Here is a 27,985-nt window from a genome sequence, read left to right as displayed (position 1 = left end):
TGCGGTCATTTGTGCAGTCCTGTGGGACTTGTGCTCGAGCTAAGCCTTGCTGTTCTCGTGCCAGCGGTTTGCTCTTGCCCTTGCCTGTCCCGAAGAGACCTTGGACACATATCTCCATGGATTTCATTTCTGATCTTCCGCTATCTCAGGGCATGTCCGTTATCTGGGTGATATGTGATCGCTTCTCCAAGATGGTCCATTTGGTTCCTTTGCCTAAGCTGCCTTCCTCTTCCGATCTGGTTCCTGTGTTTTTCCAGAACGTGGTTCGTTTGCACGGCATCCCTGAGAATATTGTGTCAGACAGAGGATCCCAGTTCGTTTCCAGGTTCTGGCGATCCTTTTGTAGTAGGATGGGCATTGATTTGTCGTTTTCGTCTGCTTTCCATCCTCAGACTAATGGACAGACGGAGCGAACCAATCAGACTTTGGAGGCTTATTTGAGGTGTTTTGTCTCTGCTGATCAGGACGATTGGGTGACATTCTTGCCGTTGGCTGAGTTTGCCCTTAATAATCGGGCTAGTTCCGCCACCTTGGTTTCGCCTTTTTTCTGCAACTCTGGTTTCCATCCTCGCTTTTCTTCGGGTCATGTGGAGCCTTCTGACTGTCCTGGGGTGGATTCTGTGGTGGATAGGTTGCAGCAGATCTGGAATCATGTGGTGGACAACTTGAAGTTGTCACAGGAGAAGGCTCAGCGCTTTGCCAACCGCCGTCGCGGTGTGGGTCCCCGACTACGCGTTGGGGATTTGGTATGGCTTTCTTCCCGCTTTGTTCCTATGAAGGTCTCCTCTCCCAAATTTAAACCTCGTTTTATTGGGCCTTACAAGATATTGGAAATCCTTAATCCTGTATCTTTTCGTCTGGATCTTCCTGTGTCGTTTGCTATTCACAATGTATTTCATAGGTCCTTGTTGCGGCGGTACGTTGTGCCTGTGGTTCCTTCTGCTGAGCCTCCTGCTCCGGTGTTGGTTGAGGGTGAGTTGGAGTACGTGGTGGAGAAGATCTTGGATTCTCGCCTCTCCAGGCGGAGGCTTCAGTACCTGGTCAAGTGGAAGGGCTATGGTCAGGAGGATAATTCCTGGGTGGTCGCCTCTGATGTTCATGCGGCCGATTTAGTTCGTGCCTTTCATGCCGCTCATCCTGATCGCCCTGGTGGTCGTGGTGAGGGTTCGGTGACCCCTCACTAAGGGGGGGTACTGTTGTGAATTTGCTTTTTGCTCCCTCTAGTGGTTACTAGTTTTTTGACTCTGGTTTTTCTGTCATTCCTTTTATCCGCACCTGGGTCGTTAGTTAGGGGTGTTGCTATATAAGCTCCCTGGACCTTCAGTTCAATGCCTGGCAACGTAGTTATCAGAGCTAGTCTGCTGTGCTCTTGTCTACTGATCCTGGTTCCAGTTATATCAGCTAAGTCTGCCTTTTGCTTTTTGCTATTTGTTTTGGTTTTGTATTTTTGTCCAGCTTGTTCCAAATCTATATCCTGACCTTTGCTGGAAGCTCTAGGGGGGCTGGTGTTCTCCCCCCGGACCGTTAGACGGTTCGGGGGTTCTTGAATTTCCAGTGTGGATTTTGATAGGGTTTTTGTTGACCATATAAGTTACCTTTCTTTATTCTGCTATCAGTAAGCGGGCCTCTCTGTGCTAAACCTGGTTCATTTCTGTGTTTGTCATTTCCTCTTACCTCACCGTCATTATTTGTGGGGGGCTTCTATCCAGCTTTGGGGTCCCCTTCTCTGGAGGCAAGAAAGGTCTTTGTTTTCCTCTACTAGGGGTAGCTAGATTCTCCGGCTGGCGCGTGTCATCTAGAATCAACGTAGGAATGATCCCCGGCTACTTCTAGTGTTGGCGTTAGGAGTAGATATATGGTCAACCCAGTTACCACTGCCCTATGAGCTGGATTTTTGTATTCTGCAGACTTCCACGTTCCTCTGAGACCCTCGCCATTGGGGTCATAACAGGTAATTGTCAGGATGCTACAACCCTGACATGTGTCCTGTGCACTAAGGACTGGTTATGGTGCTATGTTTAGCAGGGAAGAGTCAATTTAACCCTTGCTGTGCCGACCAAAGATGTCACACCAGTTCCAAGAACAATGCGGATGATATGGAGATTCCAGATGATTTCCAAGGCGAGCCAATGTAAGTCCAGGTCTCTAAAGGTGACACTGCACAGATATTACAGCTACATCTCATCTATGAACTTTGTTTTCTTATCAACATTTGAATTTATGGACTTTGACACATGACACACAGTCTCTACAATATCTACATGCTATCATCTATTTCAAAAGAATTATAATAAAGATTGTTTTAAAAGAACCAAGAAGAAGACATCAAGATGAAGACTAGGGTTGAGCGAAATGGGTCAGCCATTTTCAGAAGTCGCCGACTTTTGGCAAAGTCGGGTTTCATGAAACCCGACCCGACCCCTGTGTGGGGTCGGCCATGAGGTCGGCGATCTTCTGAATCTGGTATCGGAATTCCGATACCGAGTTCCGATATGTTTGCGATATCGGGAATCGGCATCGGAATCCATATTTAAGTGTAAAATAAAGAATCAAAATAAAAAATATTGATATACTCACCCTCGGACGCGCCCTGGTACTAACCGGCAGGCTTCCTTCCTAAGAATGAGCGTGTGAATGACCTGCGGTGACGTCACGGCTAGGGTTGAGCGACTTTTATTTTTATAGGATCGGGTCGGGTTTCACGAAACCCGACTTTCTCAAAAGTCGGGTCGAGTGAAATCGGCCGATCCTATAAAAAAGTCGGGGTCGGCCGAAACACGAAACCCAATGCAGTGCAATGGGATACTATGGTTCCCAGGGTCTGAAGGAGAGGAAACTCTCCTTCAGGCCCTGGGATCCATATTTAAGTGTAAAATAAAGAATTAAAATAAAAAATATTGATATACTCACCCTCTGACGAGCCCTGGTAGTAATCGGCATCTTCCGTTCCTAAGAATGAGCGCGTTCAGGGCCTAAGATGACATCACGGCTTTGTGATTGGTCGCGGTGGCCCACGTGACCGCTCAGCGACCAATCACAAGCCATGACGTAATTCTCTCAGGTCCTAAATTCCTCATTCTAGGAATTTAGGCCATGAGAATTGCGTCACGGCTTGTGATTGGTCGCTGAGAGGTCACGTGGGCCGCCGCGACCAATCACAAAGCCGTGACGTCATCTAAGGCCCTGAACACGCTCATTCTTAAGAAGGAAGGCTGCCGGAAAGAAGCAGGGCACGTACGAGGGTGAGTATATACCTAATAGGAATATACTCACCCTCGGCTTCTTTCCGGCAGCCTTCCTTCTTAAGAATGAGCGCGTTCAGGGCCTTAGATGACGTCACGGCTTTGTGATTGGTCGCGGCGGCCCACGTGACCGCTCAGCGACCAATCACAAGCCGTGACATAATTTTCATGGCCTAAATTCCTAGAATGAGGAATTTAGGACCTGAGAGAATTACGTCACGGCTTGTGATTGGTCGCTGAGCGGTCACGTGGGCCGCCGCGACCAATCACAAAGCCGTGACGTCTTCTAAGGCCCTGAACGCGCTCATTCTTAGGAACGGAAGATGCCGGTTACCAGCGGCGATGTCCAGGCTGCATAGGAAAGGTGAGTATATCAATATTTTTTATTTTGATTCTTTATTTTACACATTAATATGGATCCCAGGGCCTGAAGGAGAGTTTCCTCTCCTTCAGACCCTGGGAACCATAGTATCCCATTGCACTGCATTGGGTTTCGTGTTTCGGCCGACCCCGACTTTTTTATAGGATCGGCCGATCTCACTCGACCCAACTTTTGAGAAAGTCGGGTTTCGTGAAACGCGACCCGATCCTATAAAAATAAGTCGCTCAACCCTAATGAAGACCAGATGACATCAGATGACATCAGACCTGAAATGCTTCAAGTAGATATAGGGAAGTATAATTATATATATTTTATGTGATTATTGGTCATGGCTTACCATAACATGAATTTACATATCACTATATTATTGAGTACGTATAACAATATTATTATTGTTATTTATATTATTACGAACATTAAATTATTTTGCCAAAGAAGAAGAAAAGAAGAAAGAAGATTTTATTAATATATTTTATTTGAGGGTTCCAATCAATGCCTGTCACCCTCAAAAGGGGGAATTGTTAAATATTAATTAATTGAATGATTCTTAATCTCAATTCAGTACCGAGCATATTGCTTCTTGCTGACATTACCAAAAGCTATTTCTGTGTATGTGTGAGTCGACGCCATGTACGGGAAACACGTGGTCTGTGGGAAACATATATAAACACAGCTCTTAGGAGGGTGGTGGCTTCTTGTCACATGGGACTGTCACCTCCTGCTTCACCATCATTCTCCATGGACATCTGACAAGTCACAAGGAAGGAACAGCTGGCAGCGGTAGCCATCATGACCTTCAAATTTCACACAGACGGCTTTTACCATCCAAACTTTGGGAAAGATGAGTATCAAGTGCTGATATCTACACATGGACAATCTGTTTTATGTTTTGCTAATATGTGGTTTTTCTGTGGACAATTCAATAAACCACTACCTTTTTTATGAGAACATCATGACATTTTTCTTTAAGAGTAATGCACCTGGTGAATAGTCTTGATTAAATAAATGTGCAAAATAAGCATATTTAACAATGGTGCTATATAAATAAATAATAATAATAATATCTTCACATCCTGTTCCATCCAAATGTGTCTGGATCCCAGAATTCCAAGCGGCGGAAGTGCACCGACCTCCATGTTGGGACACTCAAGTGATGGAAACTGCTGCTGGTACCAACCTCATGCGCGGTACCACCAGCGGAACACCGTCGCACCACGCACACACACACACACACACACACTGCATACGCCGTACGCACCCCCCACACACACACTGCATACACACCACACACACACTGTATACGCCGTACGCACCACACACCCCCACACACACTGCATACACCATACACACCACACACACACTATACACCGTACGCACCACACACACACTATACACCGTACGCACCACACACACTGTATACGCCATACACACCACACATGCACACTGTATACACCGTACGCACCACACACGCACATTGTATACACCGTACGCACCACACACACTGTATACGCCGTACGCACCACACACACACACTGTATACGCCGTACGCACCACACACACACACTGTATATGCCGTACGCACCACACACACTGTATACGCCATACACACCACACACACACACTATACGCCGTACGCAGCCTCTTGCGTGGTACCACCAGCGGAACACCATCGCGAACACGCCGCCACTAGGATCAGCCAAATGATCTGACTGCCGCCATCTTTGTACAGGAGGAACGCATGCGCAGTTTTAATGTGACCGCCGCTATCTGTCCGCACAAAGATGGCGGCGGTCTGATTTACTGCACCTGTGCGAATTCCGTGCAGGCGCAGTGAATCATTGGGCTGATCCCGGCGGCAGATGCGCGACGTGTCTACAGGCAGACGAAGCCGGCACATAAAAGGAGTTTTCCCACCAACAGAAGTGCATTTTAAAAATTGTCTGTGTCTGACCGTGTACGGAGCATACCACAGCTCCTGGGCAGGGGAGGAAGCAAAAGACAATGCTGACATTACAGGAGATCACAGAGGATTTATTTTCGGAGGTAAAATATTTCACTGACTGTTTTTAAACAATATTTTACCTCACAAAATGTGTCCTCTGCGATCTCCTGCTGTAATGTCAGTATTGTCTTTGAGGGGAGAACACAGCGCAGGAAGGAGAGAGATAGCAGACGGGGGGGAGAGCACATGGGGTAGACAGGTGAGAGAAGAGAGCACAGACTGGAGACGTCAGCACATGGGGAAAGAGAGAGTGGACAGGTGGGTGAGCGATTCTCAACGCTGCAAAGCCTGCCCCCATCATGACATTACCGCCCTCCCAATGCCATAGCATCCGGCCTCCATCTAGTCGTGTATAAGTACGGAGCTTCCTCATTATTAGAGACCCTCCAATATAATGATCACGCCCGAATCACCAACATAAATATAATATAAATGGAAGCCAACGTTTTGTGTAGCAAGACAATCGTAAGAACAGTCACAGCATACCTCCCAACCGTCCCGATTTCAGCGTGACAGTCCCGCTTTGGCACCGGGGTCCCGCTGTCCCGCTTCGGGCATTTAAAATCCCGAATTTGTGGCCGCCGGTGAAGCCCCGCCCACTTCCGGGACGTAGAGAGAGCCCGATTAGTACCCGCTGTTCGTTCCGTTCCCTGGGACTGCGTTGTAGCCACGCCCCCTTGAGTTGCCTCACCGCCCGCCTCCGGCTTCCTCCTCAACTATAGACGTGGGCGGACTCTGAGGACAGAGCGGCAGCACCCGGACTGGTTTCTGGCACGGGGGCAGAGTTGTGAGACACTCCGTGTCTGTGTGACCGCGGGAGCAGCGAGCGGATCTCCAGACTGTAAGTGAATGTATGTGTCTCTCCCCCTCTCCATGCAGCGCTGCCCTGCTGCGGTTACAGCAGAGACTCTGACAGCATAGGAGGACTGACAAACTAAACTTTGTCTCCCCATGGTGCGCGCACCCCGCTCCCACTCTCCCCCTGGTACCCATCCATCGGATTCTCCACCAACCTGGTGCAGCACCCCTTACATTCTATGGGGGCTGCCACCTACCTGCGTTACATTCTATGGGGACTGCCACCTGCCTGCGTTACATTCTATGGGGGCTGCCACCTGCCTGCGTTACATTCTATGGGGGCTGCCACCTGCCTGCGTTACATTCTATGGGGGCTGCCACCTGCCTGCGTTACATTCTATGGGGGCTGCCACCTGCCTGCGTTACATTCTATGGGGGCTGCCACCTACCTGCGTTACATTCTATGGGGGCTGCCACCTGCCTGCGTTACATTCTATGGGGGCTGCCACCTGCCTTACATTCTATGGGGGCTGCCACCTGCCTGCGTTACATTCTATGGGGCTGTGCAGCATTATATTCTATGGGGCTGTGCTGTATTACATTCTATGGGGACTGAGCTGTAATGCTGGATACAGCAGTCAGCGGCGCAGCTGGATGACACCATTCAGCGCCGTGGGAGTGGAAGCTGCCGGCTGCTGCGAGGGAGCGCGGTGAAAGGTGTTTGTGTGTACTGATGGAGAAGGCAATGATGGGGGTGGGGTAACCATGTGTGGCCATTATACTGCACCCAGCATTGTGTGGGGCCATTATACTGTACCCAGCATTGTGTGGGGCCATTATACTGTACCCAGCATTGTGTGGCCATTATACTATACCCAGCATCGTGTGGGGCCATTATACTGTACAAAGCATCATGTGGCGCCATTATACTGTATGGACCATCACGTGGGGCAAGTATACTGTACGCAGCATCATGTGGGGCCATTATACAGTATGGAGCATAATGTGGCCAATGGCCATTGTACAGTATGGAGCGTCGTGTGTGGCCATATTTTTTTGTTCATAATTATTGTTAACGAAACATTGTGATCAGAAGTGCTAAATGGGTGTGGTTGGGGCGTGGCTAGTTGTGAAATGGGTGTGGCCTAAAATTTGCCGCGACGCGCTACGCGCGCCGCTGACTTTGTCCCTCTTTCCCTTCCCCTAAAGTTGGGAGGTATGGTCACAGTTAGAAAAATGGTCAAATGTTTGTGAGAAATCAAGTCCTAGAATTAATTTTCAGATGACCTGACTTTTCAAGAACATTTTTGGGGTCCACACTCAGCAGTGTACAGATGTGGGGGTCCACACTCAGCAGTGTACAGACGTGGGGGTCCACACTCAGCAGTGTACAGATATGGGGGTCCACACTCAGCAGTGTACAGACATGGGGGTCCACACTCAGCAGTGTACAGATATGGGGGTCCACACTCAGCAGTGTACAGATATGGGGGTCCACACTCAGCAGTGTACAGACGTGGGTACATGGATGAGAATTTGTTGGATTAGTAGTTTGGTTTGTGATTGATCAAGTCCTGGAATGGGATCTACTAATGAAAATATTCTCTATTACTTGTTCTAAATTACTCTACTGGAGCCACTAAGCAGAAAATAAAAATTGTTTGAAAAAAACCCTAATAATTGTAAGAGGTGTGATAGGTCTCAAAACAGGGGAGATACAAAGGCCTGGCTGGGATGGGCACATGGGGCAATAGTACCGGGAATCACTCCGTCTACCGTGCTTCCTACAAACCCCGCATTTTTGGGGGATACTTTTGGGTGGGAGAGACAGGGACAGGGCAAGGAAAATGGTGCCCTGCAAGTCTCCGGGCATCCTCAGACTCGAAGGCTTCCCCTTGTGCCACCGACTCAAACATGAGGTCCTCAACAACTGGTGGAAAATGAGCGCTCCGTGGGATTTTTTGGTACAGTATGAAGCGGTATAGGTAGCAATCTGGATGAGGTAGAGTGACACCTTTTTGTACCAGGCCCTGGTCTTCCACTACACCAGGTGTGGTTGTAGAACCTGGTCTGACAGGTCAACGCCACCAATACATTTCTCTGACCGTCACAGTGGTGTCCACATGCATGTGGTCAGCATGTAGACGTCCTTCCTGTCATTCCATTTCACTGCAAGAAGTTGGTTACTTGCAAGTGAGAATGACGCCCCCTTACCAAACGTCTGGACACCAACTGAGAAGGAAACCTCACTAGTTTTTTCTGACTGTCCCACAGGCCCCGGTAGTTGCAGCGTGGAAGGATTTGTATAGGGGGATGCTTGTGTAGTAGTCATGTGTACACGTGGTACCCTTGATGGAGAAAAGGTGTCATTAGATCCCAGACCATTTTGCCTGGGATGACAATTGTCTGGGGGCAGTTTGTACCTTCATAGATTAGGACGGTGGACGTGTACCCTGATGAGCTCTCACACATTTTATACAGTGTGATGCCATATTCGGCGCTTGGAGGGGATAAATTGGCGGAATGACAGACGGCCCTTGTAACTTATCTTAACTTACTGCTCTGGGGTATAGGAATTTAGAAATTAATGCTGTAGGAGGGAAATTAGGGGTCTCAATTTATTTAGCCGATCATAGTTGGGGTCAGTTGTTGGGGGGCTTGGGAATTGTCACTGAAGTGGAGGAATCTCATCAGGGCTTCATAACGGACTAGGTACAGGATGGCTGCAAATACAGGGGTGCTGCGGACAGCTTTTGTTGCCCAGTAGGAGCAGGGTGTGTTTTTTTTTACATATTCCGGGTAAGGCCCCCAAATATTTTTTCTTGCGGGGACATTTGTGGGTATCCAGGAACGGGAATGGAAGGCAGTGGATTTTTGGGAGATGTATTGTCGGGCATATAAGTTTATTTGGTGGGCAATCAATGGTAGGATTTCTGGGCTAATGAATATTTGGATAAAATCAATGGGGTAAAATTGGTGATATTTAATTTTATTCTAGAGGCTGCAGAAAAAGGGGGAATTTGAGTGGAAAATGATCTGTCATGAAACCACAGCATTGGGGGAACTGCAGTAGTTGGTCCTCCCTCCGAAGCTTCACGAGTGACGACGGACTCCGCTACCATCGGGCTGTGGGATCCCGCAGAGGAAGAGTCGTCATCACTGCCTGAAAACTGCTCCACTTCAGAGGCAGATCACATTTTACTGCCAGAGCAAAGCAGGCAGTATGTGTGCTCAATGCTTAATGTTCTGCGGGACATTTTTTTTCTGCCTAACAAAAATCCTAACCCTAGTAATTTTTTACTGCCTAACACTAACAAGCCTAACCGTAACCCTAGTAAGTGTACCCCTAACTCTAATAAGCCTAACCGTAATAAGCCTAACCCTAACTCTAACAAGCTTAACCCTAATAAGTGAACCCCTATCCCTAAACCTAATAAGCCTAAACCTAGAAAGCCTAACCCTAACCCTAATAAGCCTAACCCTAATATGTGTAACCCTAACACTAATACATGTAACCCTAACCTCAATAAGTGTAACCCTAACAAGTGTAACCCTAAGTGTAACCCTAACCCTAATAAGCCTAACCTTAATAAGTGTAACCCTAACCCTAATAAGCCTAACCCTAATAAACCTAACCCTAACCCTAATAAGCCTAACCCTAATAAGCCTAACCCTAACCATTACAAGCCTAACCCTAAAAAGCCTAACACTAATACATGTAACCCTAACTCTGATACGTGTAATCCTAACCTTAACTGCAAAATTTAAAAAAAAAAATATAAAAAAAAAATATATATTTTTTTATAATCCCCTGACAGCAGGGATGTGGGGATTACGCAGAATAGGGGTGGGTAATTGGAGGTTTGCTGATGCAGAAATTCTTATTATATTTCTGACAGGGCAGCAGTTGGATGCAGTGTACCTCTCTAACTACATGGAGAGAAGAGAGGGGCACAGCCCAAGTGCTGCCATATTTACTAATATTGGGGGGTTTTGATCACTGAGATAGGGTCTATTACAGTAATCAAAAGCCAACAGCCAATGAGAAAATTCCCCTTGGTTTCCAGGTGTGAGCAGGCAGATCTTGGCGGGCACACTGCGCATTTTTCTATCTGCAGGAGGAAGGAGGGGCACCGGGGAATACGGATGGTGGGGGGCTCAGGGGACCCCACTTATGTCATCACTGATATGTCAGGTCATGTCAGAGAAGAGAGAAATGGATTTTAAATCAGACTTTTTTTATGTGATCATCAATATTTGGTGAATACGGTGATCACATGACTGGGGACGGTAAAAACGAACTTGAATCATGTTCTCTGGGGTCTCAGCAACCCCTGGGAGCCTGGAGATTTTCCGACTCTAGGGGGCGCTATCCACTTATTTCTCAGCGCTGTTAAAAAGAGGTGCTGTGGAATCAGTACTCTTAACTGTTGCTGGTAAAAGGCGTATCGGCGGTCGTTAAGGGGCTAAAAACAACATGGGGGCTAGGTACTAGTCAGATCATTTGGGGTAGTGCATTCCAGTAGACTTTGCGTTCACGAGAGAAGTCTCGGAGGTGGAGGAATAATAAATATATATCCATACACTAGTGGATACCTATGAACATTATATACACATGAACTTGCTAATGAAACGTATATATACACATAATATAATTCATGAGAAGTCCAACCTGACAAATGCAAAATATGATTATAATAAAAACACAAATGTATATGCAAAGCACAAAAAATATACATGACCGATACAACAAATGCAACATACACCGTACAGTATGAAGTATAACACAGAATACACAACGTATTAGATGATCATAGCAGATACAATGCATCTATAATAAATAAAGCATAAACTAGTGTACAAAAATAATAACTGCTGGGTATAAACTACGAGGGTTATATGATGAGATGTTGCATTACATGTGGCTCGCATACAACACAGTGTATACACATGACAACATCTATGTATTATGCACCAAATGTCTAATAAATACAGCGGATACAAGTTTACAGATTTTCAGACATTCTCAGGTTCCGTTGTGAATGATCCATTTCTTAATGATTTTCACCTCCTGAATTCAAATTTGATAATGAACATTTTTTCTTGTCTCTTGTTTCTGTTATATCAGAGTTTTCCTTTCACTGCTACATAGAATTAAAGCATAAAAGTTACAGGACTGTGAAACATTATTATTTTTGCAACTATAAAGATGCAGAATATTTTGTTTTTCTGATAATTATTTAGAGGAAACATAGCAACAATTCAAATAAGTAAAACGTCTAATTACTATGGTCAATTATAAACAGTTACAGAAATTTCTCTACATTTGCTCCACATTCAGTGATGACTCTTTTTTTGCTTGTCTCTTGTACTCCTGCATCAGATCATCTCTTACAATCGTCCACAGTAATCTGTGTTGTGAATTCTGCTCTTGGGCTCCCTCCGGTGGTTATAAGTGGTAGCGCTGCTGTCTGTCCTTCACAGCAGTTATCAGGTGTGTCCACTCTGGACTGGGCTATTTAGTCTGGCTTCACCCTTCAGTCAGTGCCAGTTGTCCATTGTTTCTGGAGGATTCACATCTCTTCATGGTTTCTCCTGCTTCCTGGGCTTTTCACCAAGATAAGTTCTGCTTGTTTTGCAGCCCACATTTTGTGGGCCTCATTGTTCAGTGCATTTCATGTTTTTTCTTGTCCAGCTTAATCTGTGTAAGGATTTATGCAGTCAAGCTGGAATCTCTGGAGAGGCAGATTGTTGTGAATTCTGCTCTTGGGCTCCCTCCGGTGGTTATAAGTGATAATGTTATGAGTTCTGCTCTTGGGCTCCCTCTGGTGGTTTTAAGTGGTACTGCTGCTCCTTTGGATTTCAGCAGTCATCAGGTGCTTCCACTTATTACCAATTCTGACTGGGCTATTTAGTCTGGCCAGATCCTTTGGTTAGTGCCAGTTGTTCATTGTTCCTCGGTGGATTCACATCTCTTCCTGGATTCTCCTGCTTACCAGTTCAGATCATAACAGTACAACTGGCCAAGAATGAGTTAGATGCAAAGAAGGGAAGAAAAGTGCTGAGCCATTTTTTTTTCTGCAGTCTACTTTGTCTTCTCTTACCTCTTAATCTCTGGGTGGTTCAGGAGTTTGGCGCAAACATGGATGTTCAGGCTTTGGCTTCGCGTGTGGATCAACTTGCTGCAAGAGTACAGGGTATTTTTGATTATGTTGTCCAGACTCCGGTTCTAGAGCCTAAAATTCCAACTCCGGATTTGTTTTTTGGGGACAGGTCCAAGTTTCTTCCCCTAAGTTTAAGCCTCGGTTTATTGGTCCTTATAGGATTTCTCAGATTGTCAATCCGGTGTCTTTTCGTTTGGCCCTTCCGGCCTCTTTTTCCATCCATAATGTTTTTCATAGATCTTTATTGCGGAAATATGTGGTGCCCGTTGTTCCCTCTGTTGATCCTCCGGCCCCTGTGTTGGTTGATGGGGAGTTGGAGTATGTGGTTGAGAAGATTTTGGATTCTCATTTTTCGAGGCGGAGGCTTCAGTATCTTGTCAAATGGAAGGGTTATGGCCAGGAGGATAATTCTTGGGTTGTTGCGTCCGAGGTTCATGCTGACGATTTGGTTCGTGCCTTTCATTTGGCTCGTCTGGATCGGCCTGGGGGCTCTGGTGATGGTTCGGTGACCCCTCCTCAAGGGGGGGGGGGTACTGTTGTGAATTCTGCTCTTGGGCTCCCTCTGGTGGTTATAAGTGGTAGTGCTGCTGTCTTTGGATCGCAGCAGTCATCAGGTGTGTCCACTTATTGCAAGTCTGACTGGGCTATTTAGTCTTGCTTGACCCTTTGGTTAGTGCCAGTTGACCATTGTTTCCTGGAGGATTCACTTCCCTGCCTGGTCTCTCTTGTGTGCTGTTCATTTCAACAAAGATAAGTGCTGGCTTTGTTTTCTGCAGTCCACATGCTGTGGGCCCGATCGTTCTAGTTATTTTCCATGTTTTGTCTTGTCCAGCTTGGTCTGTATAAGGATTTGTTTAGCCAAGCTGGTATCTCTGGAGATGCAGATGTACCCTCCATGCCTTTAGTTAGATGTGGAGTTTTTGTATTTTCTGTGGTGGATATTTTCTAGTGTTTTAATACTGACCGCATAGTACTCTGTCCTATCCTTTCTATTTAGCTAGAATTGGCCTCCTTTGATAAATCCTGATTTCAGTCTGCGTATGTTATTTCCCTCTCTTCTCACAGTCAATATTTGTGGGGGACTGTCTATCCTTTTGAGGAATTTTCTCTGAGGCAAGATAGTTTTCCCCTTTAATCTCTAGGGGTAATTAGTCCTCCGGCTGTGTCGAGATGTCCAGGGAGCGCTAGGTACATTCCACGGCTACTTCTAGTTGCGGTGTTAAGTTCAGGGTCTGCGGTCAGTACAGGTACCACCTTCTCCAGAGTACGTCTTATGCTGCTCCTAGGCCACCAGTTCATAACAGTACAACTGGCAAACAATTAGTTAATTGCATCTCAGAAGAAGGAAGGGAAAGTGCTGAGCCATTTTTTTTTCTGTAGTCTGTTGTGCCTCTTCTTTCCTCTTTACCTCTGGGTGGTTCAGGAGTTTGGCGCTGATATGGATGTTCAGGGATTGGCTTCTCGTGTGGATCAGCTTGCTGCTAGAGTGCAGGGTATTTCCGATTGTATCGTTCGGACTCCGGTTTTAGAGCCTAGAATTCCAACTTCCACATGCGGCCCAATATATCAACCGGCAGCCGTGCATAGACTGAAGCAGCCCCTTTAAAAAAAAGTGAGTTGTGCTAGTTGCACCTAAGGAACAAAAAGGGGACTGTTCTGCATCCCTGACAGGGCACGCCCGCACGTCAATAGTTAACAGCCGCCAGCCAATCGGAGGCTGGCAGCTAATGTCAGTCACAGCACACACGTCGCCGGCGTCTGATGTCATTGTCAGTCGCCGGCGAGTGTGCACATCAGCAACGTGGAGGGGGCTTCGCCAAAGGAGCACGGACAGGTGAGGAGAACTTGTTTTTTTTTATTGCGAACGGCAATCCCGGGGGGCCCAGGCCAGAATGCTGGACACTGGGGGCAGAGATGCTGGAGACACTGGGGGCAGAGATGCTGAACACACTGGGGGCAGAGATGCTGGGCACACTGGGGGCAATATGCTGGACACACTGGGGGCAATATGCTGGACACACTGGGGCAGATTGCTGGACACACTGGGGCAATATGCTGGACACACTGGGGGCAGAATGCTGGACACACTGGGGGCAATATACTGGACACACTGGGGGAAGAATGCTGGACAAACTGGGGGAAATATGCTGGACACACTGGGGGCAATATGTTGGACACACTGGGGGCAATATGCTGGACACACTAGGGGCAATATGCTGGACACACTGGGGGCAGGATGCTGGACACACTGGGGGCAATATGCTGGACACACTGGGGCAGATTGCTGGATACACTGGGGGCAGTATGCTGGACACACTGGGGGCAGAATGCTGGACAAACTGGGGGCAATATGCTGGACACACTGGGGGCAATATGCTGGACACACTGGGGGCAATATGTTGCACAAACTGGGGGCAATATGCTGGACAAACTGGGGGCAATATGCTGGACACACTGGGGGCAGAGATGCTGGACACACTGGGGGCAGAGATGCTGGACACACTGGGGGCAGAGATGCTGGACACACTGGGGGCAGAGATGCTGGGCACACTGGGGGCAATATGCAGGACACACTGAGGGTAATATGCTGGACACACTGGGAGCAATATGCTGGACACACTGGGGGCAGGATGCTGGACACACTGGGGCAGATTGCTGGACACACTGGGGCAATATGCTGGACACACTGGGGCAGAATACTGGACACACTGGGGGCAATATGCTGGACACACTGGGGGAAGAATGCTGGACAAACTGGGGGAAATATGCTGGACACACTGGGGGCAATATGCTGGACACACTGGGGGCAATATGCTGGACACACTGGGGGCAGAATGCTGGACAAACTGGGGGCAATATGCTGGAGACACTGGGGCAGATTGCTGAACATACTGGGGGCAATATGCTGAATACACTGGGGCAGATTGCTGGACACACGGGGGCAATATGCTGGACACACTGGGGCAGGATGCTGGACACACTGGGGGCAGAGATGCTGGACACTGGGGGCAGAGATGCTGGACACTGGGGGCAGAGATGCTGGACACATTGGGGGCAGGACTGGAGACATGGGCAGAATGTAGATACGGGGCATGATTGGAGACACGGGGCAGAAAAAAAGACATAGGGCAGGATTGGAGACAGATCGTGCAGGATCATGGGGCAGGATGGATACGATGGAGACTGATGGGGCAGGATGGGGAGATCATATGGGGCAGGATGGGGAGATCATATGGGGCAGAATGGATACTCATGAGGGCAGGATGGGAGAATATATGGCTGGAGCCAGGAATGAGATACACGGGGCCAGGATGGGGATACTATTACCATAGGGGCTAATTAAGGGATGTTATTACTGCAGTGATGTGATTTTATTTTTTAAGGGCACTGTTTTAAATGGGGGGGCGGTCCTGTTACTGTGTAGAGTGACACTATGTTGCCTCTTTTTCTTCATGTGGTGTAATGTAGAAGTTGGGAAAAATTAAGTAATGTGTTCTGCAAGCGGAGCTCGAGATAACTGTGTCATTTCCTGCAGAGACGAGTCCTGGCTGGATGAAATATGAAGACTTCACCTAGAGACGTCACTGGTAAGTCAGTGTTACCTATACACTGACACTATACACTGTATACTATATACAGAGCTCCTGTGTATAATGTCACTGGTGATCACTGTATTACCTGTACACAGACACTGCATACTAAGTACAGATCTCCTGTGTATAATGGCACTTATGGTGGTAGTATTGTGTTTTTGTATTTTGTTTTCTTCCTATGTGAAGGGTAAATTGACTAGATCAATGGATGTTTGACAGGTTATAGTTTCACACAGCAACTATTTTTCTGGAATAATCTGGTTCAGTTATATGATGACCCCGTCGCATGACCCCGTCGCATGACCGGGGGGCCCACAGTGTCTGAACAGCCCGGTTAATTAGTACATATAAGGAATAAATACATATAGTGATTACGTATATATAAAGATTAATTACATACAGTATAGTTAGATCATCACCAAGAGGCTTTTAAACATCATCCATGTGGAATATCAGAGAAGCAACAGCAAGACAGAGAACCCCTGGGATATTACCTACACTGCATGGGCGTCCCCAATTATGCAGGTGTCAGAACAATGTACATGTACCGGTACCCCAGTTTTGTCATCTGTCTTAGTCATGTGTCTCTGGTCTTATATAGTGATTTACACTATGTAATAACTCTAGTTTCACCCAGACCTTCAAGTGGCCAGCTTTCAAGGTTGTATGAAACTGAGATATCATGGAGTCATCAGACGAGGGGCCATAAACCCCTAGAAAATAAAAGCCACAAAGATTTAGATCAAACCACCACAGGCAGAGTTTCAGTAAACCTTAATGTTTTACAATGACAAACAGCAAATATATAGAGGCTTAGAACTGTTTGTGAAGTAAATAAACAAACATTTCTCAAGATTGTGTCACTATGAGCATTGTCTGTCACATCTGTTTTACAAGAAATGCAGCTATGTGATTGTGTGAATGCATTCGGTATACTGAATTTTAATCTGGATTCCAAATCACCATTTGTACACTGCTCAAAAAAATAAAGGGAACACTAAAATCTCACATCCTAGATATCACTGAATTAAATATTCCAGTTGTAAAAACTTTATTCATTATATAGTGGAATGTGTTGAGAACAGTAAAACCTAAAAATGAGCAATGTAAATCACAACTAATATCCCGCGGAGGTCTGGAGTTGGACTGCTGCTCAAAATCAAAGTGGAAAATCAAATTGCAGGCTGATCCAAATCCAGTTTAAAAGCCTCAAGACAAGGAAATGATGCTCAGTAGTGTGTGTGGCCTCCACGTGCCTGTATGGCCTCCCTATAATGCCTGGGCATGCTCCTGATGAGGCGGCGGATGGTCTCCTGAGGGATCTCCTCCCAGACCTGGACTAAAGCATCCGCCAACTCCTGGACAGTCTGTGGTGCAACGTGATGTTCGTGGATGGTGCGAGAAATGATGTCCCAGATGTGCTCAATCGGATTCAGGTCTGGGGAACGGGCGGGCCAGTCCATAGCTTCTATGCCTTCATCTGGCAGGAACTGCTGACACACTCCAGCCGCATGAGGTCTGGCATTGTCCTGTATTAGGAGGAAACCAGGGCAAACCGCACCAGAATATGGTCTCACAAGGGGTCTGAGGATCTCATCTCGGTACCTAATGGCATTCAGGCTACCTCTGGCAAGCACATGGAGGGCTGTGCGGCCCTCCAAAGAAATGCCACCCCACACCATTGCTGACCCACTGCCAAACCGGTCATGCCGAAGGATGTTGCAGGCAGCAGATCGCTCTCCTCGGCGTCTCCAGACTCTGTCACGTCTGTCACATGTGCTCAGTGTGAACCTGCTTTCATCTGTGAAGAGTACAGGGTGCGAGTTGCGAGTTTGCCAATCCTGGTGTTCTGTGGCAAAAGCCAAGCGTCCTGCACGGTGTTGGGCTGTGAGTACAACCCCCATCTGTGGATGTCGGGCACTCAGACCATCCTCATGGAGTCAGTTTCTAACCATTTGTGCAGACACATGCAGATTTGTGGCCTGCTGGAGGTCATTTTGCAGGGCTCTGGCAGTGCTCCTCCTGTTCCTCCTTGTATAAAGGCTGAGGTAGTGGTCCTGCTGCTGGGTTGTTGCCCTCCTACGGCCCCCTCCATGTCTCCTGGTGTACTGGCTTGTCTCCTGATATCGCCTCCAGCCTCTGGATTCTACGCTGACAGACAGCAAACTTTCTTGCCACAGCTCACATTGATGCGCCATCCTGGATGAGCTGCACTACCTGAGCCACTCGTGTGGGTTGTAGAGTCCGTCTCATGCTACCATGAGTGTGAAAGCACAACCAACATTCAAAAGTGACCAAAACATCAGCCAGAAAGCATTGGTACTGAGATGTGGTCTGTGGTCCCCACCTGCAGAACCACTCCTTTATTGAGGGTGTCTTGATAATTGCCAATAATTTCCATCTGTTGTCTTTTCCATTTGCACAACAGCATGTGAAATTCATCGTCAATCAGTGTTGCTTCCTAAGTGGACAGTGTGATTTCACAGAAGTTTGATTTACTTGGAGTTATATTCTGTTGTTCCCTTTACTTTTTTGAACAGTGTATATTCGCCATTTGTACATTTTAGGCAGCCAAAGTTATCGCTCTCAAGGAGAGAAACTTATGTAGTCGACAAAGAAATATTTGAAATGAACTACTGAGCCAAAGTAACAGCATTGCTTTATCAAATTTATATGAAGTGTATTGTGTCCAAAGTGAGCAACCAGGCAACACAAAAATGAGCTTTTCAAGTGAGCTCTTTAAGGTACACAAATGTTATGAAGTGTTTGCCAACAAGGATGTGGTTTCACCAATGGGGGGTACCCGTTGTAAAAATATACTATTGCCATCACAGCCCCACTTGCTCAAATTCTGTGGCCTATAACAGTACAGAACACGTTGACCCTGGTCATGTCTTCGGAGAGAAGGAAAAGATGTTGCAGGAAACCGAGTTAAGAAGTAGGCCCAATGTAGGGGTGTGGGTCTCTGAGACTTGTAATGGAGTGCATGGCCTGACAAGCATTTCTTCATGGGGGCTAAATTTTTAAAAAATATTTCATGGGGATCATAGACACCCTTGCCCAAAAATGTACTGTCTGTAGCAGCACGGAACACATGAACCCTGGTTATCTAGTGGTGGAAAATGATGAGAGGTGGAGGAAGGCCTCATTAAAATCCAGGCCCAATTGAAAGGAGCATTTCTCCACACTTGTGATTCCCATACACTAAGTGTATGGGCTGACAAAAATTTCCCAAAGGGGGATACATTTATTAAAAACATGCTATGGGCATCTTAGACACCCTTGCCCAAAAATTGACTGCCTGTAGCGGCACAGAAGATGTTCAGCCTGGTGATCTAGTGGTGGAGAATGATGAGACATTGCTAAAGCCTAATTGAAAAGTAGAGCCAATTTAAAGGAGCTGGTCTCCCATACTTGTAATGCACATACACTAACTGTATGGGCTGACAAACATTTCCCCATAGGGGGATACATTTTTTAAAAAGATGCTATGGGCATCATAGACACCCTTGCTCAAAAAAATTTGTGACTTAGGCATCACGGAATCCATTCACCCTGTTGCTCTACTGGTTGTGGATGATGAGGATGAGTATAAGGAGGAAGATAACACCAAACAGACCAAATCTGGAAGCGTATACCCATGTGTGGTTGTGAAGAGGTGCATGAGAATACACCTACCCAAAAAATAGAATGTATTAGAGGTCATATTTCGCTGTTTTCACTTGGTGGTGTACAGAAGTCTTTCCCAATCCAGCCCTTGTTCATTTTGATAAGCGTCAGCCTGTCAGCATTTTCAGTTGACAGGTGGATGCGCTTATCAGTAATAATTCCACAAGCTGCACTAAAACCCGCTCTGACAGAATGCTAGCAGCAGGTCAGGCCAGGACCTCCAAGGCATAGAGAGCCAGTTCATGCCACATGTCCAGCTTGGATACCCAATAATTAAAAGGCACAGAGGAATCCTGGAGGACGATTGTACGATCTGCAAGGTACTCCCTCAGCATCTTCCCAAACATTGCACGTCTTGTGACAGCACCTCTTGCCTGTGTGCCAGCACGATGGGAGGGTCTAAGAAAACTGTCCCATAACTTGGCCATTGTTCCCCTGCCTGAGCTGGATTGTACTTCTGTCTCACTCGCTTGGACTTCTTGATTGTACAACAAACTCTGACGTCTGCTGCCAGCGTTCACACATGGGAATTTTCTGAGTAATTCCGCTACAAGGGCCCTCTGGTACTGCAACATTTTAGTACACCTCTCTGCCTCAGGCAGAAGAGATTGAAAGTTCTCCTTGTAGTGTGTGTCTAGAAGTGTCACCAACCAGTAATGAGTGTCATCCAAACTTTTATAATGCGAGGGTCACATGAAACGCAGCGCAACATAAAGTCAGCCATGCATGCCAGACTGCTAACAGGCAAGACTTCTGTGTCCTCACCAACAGGACGACTGACCACGCTGTTCTTCTCCTCCTCATCCTCCTCCTCTCTGTCCTCAGGCCATCCCAGCTGAACAGAGGCTAATACCGATGTGTTTGTAGTACTGTCTATAGCGCATCAAAGTAGCTCCAGTTCTTCCTCCTCTTTCTCATTGCCTACCAATCTATGTTGAGAAGACATGAGGCTTGGCTGAGTGTAATCCCCCTGTATGGTTCCTTGCTCCATGTCCTCGTGCTCTGCCTGCAATACATCCTCTTTAATTGTGAGCAAAGTGTTTTTCAAAATGCTGAGAAGCGGGATGGTGACGCAAATTATGGCGTCATTGCCGCTCACCATCTTGGTGCAGTCCTCAAAGTTTTGGAGGATTGTACATATGTCTGACATCCATGTTCACTCCTGAGGTCTTATGTGTGGAGTCTGACCTGAATATCGACAGCCCTGTTGATGTTGGTAGACAACAACTGCCTTCTTTTGCTCACAAAGTCTTTCCAATATATGCAGCGTAGAGTTCCAGCGTGTGGGGACATCACACACCAGCCGGTGAGCTGGAACCTGCAAACACTGCTGAAGCACTGCAAGGGCGGCTGAAGCTGTAGCTGACTTTATAAAATGGGCAGATAGACGGCATACTTTCACTAGCAGATCCGGCAGCTCCGGGTAGCTTTTCAGAAACCACGAGGTTAAGCACATGAGCCAAGCAAGGTACGTGTATGAGCTCACCTTGCTGCTTGGCTGAGGCAGTGCTGCAGGGCTTCCAGCTTCTGACTAAGGGGTCGATTTCAGAGAAGGAGGATGAAGAGGAGGAGGAGGTGCAGGAGCTGTAGACTGTGGGGGCAACCCTGATTGACATAGGGCCAGCAATCCTCAGTGTGGGGAGGATGTGTTCCATCCTAAGGTCTGACTGGGTCCCGGCTTCCACTATGTTAACCCAGTGTGCCGTCAGTGAGATGTACAGTCCCTGCCCACAAGCACTTGTCCACGTGTCCGTGGTTAGGTGGACTTTCCCTCTAACAGCATTGTTGAGGGCAGGGGTAATGTTGTGGGACACATGCTTCTGTAATGCTGGTACGGCACATTGGGAGAAATAGTGGCGACTGGGGACCGAGTACCTTGGGACGGCCGCCGCCTTCAAGTTGCAGAACGCTTCCATCTCAACAAGCCTAAAAGGCAGCATTTCTAGTGCAAGCAAAAGAGAAAAATTAGAATTGAGGACTGTAGCCTGTGGGGCGTTGGCTGGGTATTTCTGCTTGGGTTCCAAAAACTGGGTTATAGACAACTGAACGCTGTGCTGGGTCAGGGACATGGACGGGGTTGCTGATGGTGCTGTTTGACTGTGGGCCACAACAGGTGCAGGGCTTGAGGAATCTTCACATGCACGGTGTACTGGGGATTGGCTTCTATGCAAAACAGTTGAAGAAGCAGTGGTGTGACCAGCAGGCAATGGTCCTGGAGCCTGGGGTTTGGCCCACAAAGTCGGGTGCTTTGCTTGTGGAGCGCCCCCTCTCCCAGGGGCACCGATGTCCTAAGGACCGGGTCTCCCTGCTGGCTCTGTCGATGTCACGGTGGTTAAACCCCGGCCCGTGACCCTGTTAAAGGGGGATCCAATAAAGGAATAACAGTTCGATGTGTGGGTGGTGGTGATGATGTGGTGCAGTGCCGGTCACAGTAATTAACGAGGACACCAGGTTGCAGTCTCTTTACCTCTTTACTGAAGGCTCAGGATCCTCAGTCCGAAATACGGTTAACCGGGCGGTGAGAGTCCGGCTGGTCCGATGGCATCTCCAGAGTTCTCCTTGCAGGTGGAAATCAGTGCCTACCTCCTAGCGCCTGTATGTTGCAGTCCTTCCCTGCTGAGCACCACGGGATAGTCCTCACAACTGCTGTGTCTGTGTTCGATGTCCTTCCTCCCTGTCCCCCAGATGATCTGGCTAGGACGTACCCGTATGACGGGGAGGCCTGGAGCTATTCTGGGACCCTAGAGTCGCCCCTCTCCCACGATTGCCTCCTTGGTCTGCTTAGGCGATTTGGGTGAGACAGCCAACCTATGACTAGCTGTCCTGCCGTGTTCAAAGTTGTACATAAAGTCTCTTACTTTCTCGGTGCCACGGCCACCGGCTATGCGCCTCAGAAGGATGTTGCCTCGGTCCCACGGCACAACTCCTTCTGGCTCTATCTCTTAAATGCTGTGATCACTCTTCTCACTTTTCCACAGTATCCTTCGCCTCGTGTCCTTTCTTAAGATGCCGCCGCAAGATAGTGCAGGCGCGACTCCGTAACAATCCCGCTTTTTAGGTCTGCTATCAGGATCCCCTCTCTCAACAGATCCTCTCTTTTTCCTCTCCCGGGCTCTATCTCTCTAACTTCCTGTCCAACCCCCAGTTTTACCAGACTGTGAGGAGTGGCCTACTAGATAGAACCGCTCCTCCTGGTGGCCGGAGTGTGAAGTGTACTGTGTGTCTGTGATACCTGGTCTGGTGAACCCCTTCAGTGCCATCAGACGTACCATCACTCCCCTTAGTGGCGGAGCATCAGTACTGCAACGACCAGGACTCTGGGGCGCTGCACTTTCCCCCGGCTAAATCCAGTACTCCTGGACTGGGAAGAAACAACAATACATGTCAGCAAAAAAAAAGACATACAATTTTTGAAATGCAATAAACAAGTGAGAATAACAAAGCTTCCCATTATGGGAGGTGCGGACACTTGAACGTTACACAAATTCGGGGTCATGCACAGTTTATGCCTCCCAATCTAGTAGTTAAAACAGCGGGGACCCCGGGTAAACAAAGGGGTCCCCTTTTGAAAGTTTTTGAGCAAATCACCGTCCATTACTCCATTGTCCATTTTCTTTTTAAACCTGTAACAAACGATATGTACACCAACATTTTCAACCAAATAGCAGCCTTCATTAATATCTCCAAGTTTTGTAGCGAAGTGGAGTCTGATTTTTGGTGCTGCGTGTTGACCTCCGCAGTGCAGGAGTTACTATTGGTCTAATAGGGCCCGCTATGCTTACTACCACTGGTGTAGTGCACTGTCTTCTAGCTATGCTTCTAGTGAGTCTGGGTATCACTGGCATGTTGGGGCTCTCGGGGCTGCTGCCACCAGCAGTGGGTACAGCGGATTCCCCGATAGCGGAGGGAGGACTTGCCGGATCAACGGTGGGCATGGTATCTTCAGGCGGGAGTTGCGGAGATTGCAGACCTGGATGATCTGGCTCCACAATTAGTTCTGGCAGGTTCGGTTGACGGAACGTTAGGACGGGTACCACGATCGCCTGATTGATCTGAGTCCAAGACTGGGGAAAATCACCAAGAACAGTGTGCACCACCTTCTGCTCTTCCACAGGTGGGGAGGTCCCTGGAGCTGTTTCCCTCTCTCTCAACTTGTCAGGGCACACTTTAAGGTGGTCTCTTGATATTGCCGTCGAGGTTTCCCCTCCATCCTTGCTGATGAGGCAGACCTTTGTGTTGTTGAAATCGGATGGCAGGATGGTATACGGGTCCGTCTCCCACTGGTCATCAAGCTTGTGTAGCCTCCTCTTCCGTTTGAGTACTTGCTCCCCAGGCGACAAAGAAGTTGCAGGAGCATGCTGGTTGTAGTCCCTCTCCTGTTTCTGTCTGGCTTGAGCGAGACTTCTTTCCACGCATTCCTGCACTCGGCGGTACTTTTGCTGCCTCTCTGTATCCCAATCCGCATCTGGCGAGATATCTTCAGGGGTCAGGACCCCCATGTCCAGGTCCACAGGTAACTTGCTGGACCTCCCTCGCATCAGGTATGCCGGGGTGCAGTTGGTGGAATTCACTGGGATGTGATTGTACATATCCACCAGGTCCGGCAACTTTGAGGGCCACAAGTTCCGTTCCTCTACAGGCAAGGTCTTCAGTAAGTCGATCACCACCTGGTTCATCTTCTCACACATCCCGTTGGTTTGTGGATGGTAGGGCGTGGTTCTGATCTTCTTACACCCGTACAGGTTGCAGAATTCCTGAAACACTTCCGCTTCGAATGCTGGCCCCTGGTCAGTCAATACCCTCTCTGGGTACCCATGAGGTCTACAGAAGTACTGTTGGAAGGTTTTGGCAGCCGTCCTAGACGTTAGATCTTTGACCGGCACGACTACCAGGAATCTCGAGTAGTGGTCCACTATGGTGAGGGCATAGATATAGCCTGACCGGCTTGGGGTCAACTTCACGTGATCGAGCGCGACCAACTCGAGCGGCCGTTTGGTGATGATAGGCTGCAAGGGGGCCCGTTGGCTATCACGATCCTTCCTGCGCAGGCTACAGGGGCCACACTCTCGATACCACTTCTCGATGGCTCTCTTCATACCAATCCAGTAGAACCTCCCACGGAGTAGCCTCTCTAGCTTCTTCCATCTGAAGTGTCCCGACCCATCATGGTACGCCCCAAGGACCATTGGCACATCTTGTCTTGGGACCACGATCTGCCACACCAATTCAAGCACTCCTCCGGCACAGCTTACCATCGTGAATAAACAGCTTGCCCCTCTCCTTCCACAACTGCAACGCCTCTGGCGGATCATCCGGGCCAGGATGCAAACCTGCCTGCGTCAGGAGCTCTTTCACCCGACGGACCGTAGGATCACCATCCTGATTCTCTGCCCACCCGTGATGGGGCAGGGGATTCAACGGGGCGCCTTGTCTATTCTTGCGCCGGTTCTCTACCTGATGGGAGCACTGGGTTGCCTTGGGGCAATGGAAAGCGGGCATCTCCACCTCCTCGAATGCTTCCAGATCTTCCTCCGTTTCTGACAAGTGAGGCATCCGGGACAATGCATCAGCATTCACATTCTTATGCCCTGCCCGGTACTTGAGGGTGAAATCGTAGTTAGACAATCGAGCCATCCACCGCTGCTCCAGGGCACCGAGTTTCGCTGTGTCTAAGTGCGTTAACGGATTATTGTCCGTGAAGACGGTGAATTTGGCCGAGGCAAGGTAGTGTTTGAACCTCTCCGTCACGGCCCAAACAACGGCAAGGAACTCCAGCATGAAGGAACTGTAGTTGTCAGGGTTCCTTTCAGTGGGGCGAAGTTTCCTGCTGGCGTAAGCGATTACTCTTTCCTTGCCCTTCTGGAACTGGGACAGCACGGCCCCCAGCCCCACGTTGCTGGCATCCGTATACAACACAAACGGTTGGTCATATTCATGGTAAGCCAGTACCTCTTCTCCAGTCAGCGCCGACTTCAGGCATGTGAACGATTCTTGCAGTCCATCGTTCCAATCAAATGAGGCACTCTTACCCTTGGGCTTCTTGGATTGACCCACGAACAGGTCTTGCAGCGGTGCGGCCTTTTTGGTGAAGTCTTTGATAAACCTTCGGTAGTAGCCGACCAACCCAAGGAACTGCCGGACCTCGTGGAGGTTACCGGGCTTTGGCCAGTCCTTGATCACCGTGACCTTGTCGGGGTCTGGAGCCACTCCTTCGGCACTCACCACATGGCCCAGGTACTGCACTTTGGGCTTTAGCAGATGGCATTTGGACTGTTTCACCTTTAAGCCAAAGTTGGACAGAGCTTCAAACACCTCGACCAGGTGCTTCAGGTGGTCTTCATAGGTTTTAGAGAAGACAATGACATCGTCCAGATAGAGCAGCACAGTTTCAAAGTTCTTGTGTCCCAGACAGCACTCCATCATCCTCTGGAACGTCCCCGGGGCATTACACAACCCGAAGGGCATATAGTTGAACTCGCAGAGACCCATCGGCGTTGTGAAGGCCGTCTTTTCTTTGTCCGCCTCCGCCACGGGAACCTGCCAGTACCCACTGGTGAGATCTAAGGTAGAGAAGTAGTTAGCGGACTTCAGGGCAGCCAAGGACTCCTCTATCCTGGGCAGGGGATATGCATCCTTATGTGTAATGCGGTTTAATTGCCTGTAGTCCACACACATCCTCATGGTGCCATCTTTCTTTCTAACGAGAACTAATGGAGCTGCCCAGTGGCTACAACTGTCTCTTACTACCCCAGCCTCCTTCATCTCTCGCAACATGTTCTTGGCACACTGATACTGAGCTGGGGGTACAGGACGGTACCTCTCTTTCATGGGCGGGTGATCTCCCGTGGGGATGTGATGTTGAATCCCTTTTACCTGCCCGAAATCTAGGGGATGCTTACTAAATACCCGCTCATACTCACAAACTACCCTGTAGGCCCCCTGTTTCTGGTGAGATGGGGTAGAGTCAATGCCCACATGTAATTCCTGACACCAATCTTTCAACTGCCCTGCAGCGCCATTGTCTCCCGCTGGACTGGATGGAACCAAGGGCCCGGGTGTCTGTATCGCGTTGTTATTAACAGTTAACAGTTTAGCAAGTGTGACGTATTTGGTTAGGTGGACCTCTTCCTCCCCACAGTTGAGAATACGGACTGGCACCCTCCCCTTGCGGACGTCAACCACCCCTCTGGCTGTCAGGAGGGTAGGCCTATTATCTGAATACACAGGTTCGACCAAGGCCTGATAGTCTTTACCTCTGAGGCCTATAGCTGCCCGACACCATATTAACATTTCACTCCTGGGGGGTATCGCAATGGGGTTTGAATCACTCACTGTGACCCGGCCAATTTCACCACCAGTCAACTCCACCTGCTGTCTGCATCAGAGCTCTGGTTTCTTTCTGTAAGGCACGTTGTTCACTGTAACCAGCTGTTTCGGCTACCTGCTGCAACAAGACAATAACTTCTGCAAGACAATTTTCTATGACATTAGTACCAATAGTCATCATGGGATTACATTCACGTCGGTCGATATCAACAATGACCATCCCCTGGGACTCCAACTCCACCCGCCCCACTTTAATGGTGACCTCTTTATACCCCACTTGTGGCAGTGGTTGACCATTACTAGCTATTATGGTGAAATCATCATCAGGGCCGCGGGTGATGTCAGTGTCCTCCCAATAACGCTTATAGAGGACGTAGGGCATAGTCGTCACCTGGGAACCGGTGTCCAACAAAGCGTTCATGGGGATGCCGTCGACCACGATGGGGAGAACTGGTCGCCCCCCAATGTATTTGGCTCTCCAGTTCTGCGGGCCCAATCGTCCTACTCCTGGGGGTTGGCCCTTGGCCCCAGGGGTTGCTCGTTTAAATGACAGTACCTTGCAAGGTGGCCCACTTGGTGGCAGCGGCGGCAAATGGGTCGTCCATCCCGATGAAAGCGGTCGTTGTCTCGGCCTCTGGTCGATGAAACCCTCCTCTGTCGCTGCCAGGGGACATCCTCCGGTCTGGAAGCCAGCTGGATCTCTTCCTTGGGAGCCTCCTGTAGGGACTGGACGGTCCGGGCTAGGGCAGCAACGCTCTTGGTCAGCTCCTGCATCTGGAGACGTAGTCCTGCGGGGGAATCGTCGTCCA

The sequence above is a fragment of the Ranitomeya variabilis genome, chromosome 1 (genome assembly GCF_051348905.1).
Source record: "Ranitomeya variabilis isolate aRanVar5 chromosome 1, aRanVar5.hap1, whole genome shotgun sequence".
NCBI lineage: Eukaryota > Metazoa > Chordata > Amphibia > Anura > Dendrobatidae > Ranitomeya > Ranitomeya variabilis.
This window is presented reverse-complemented; position numbering follows the sequence as displayed.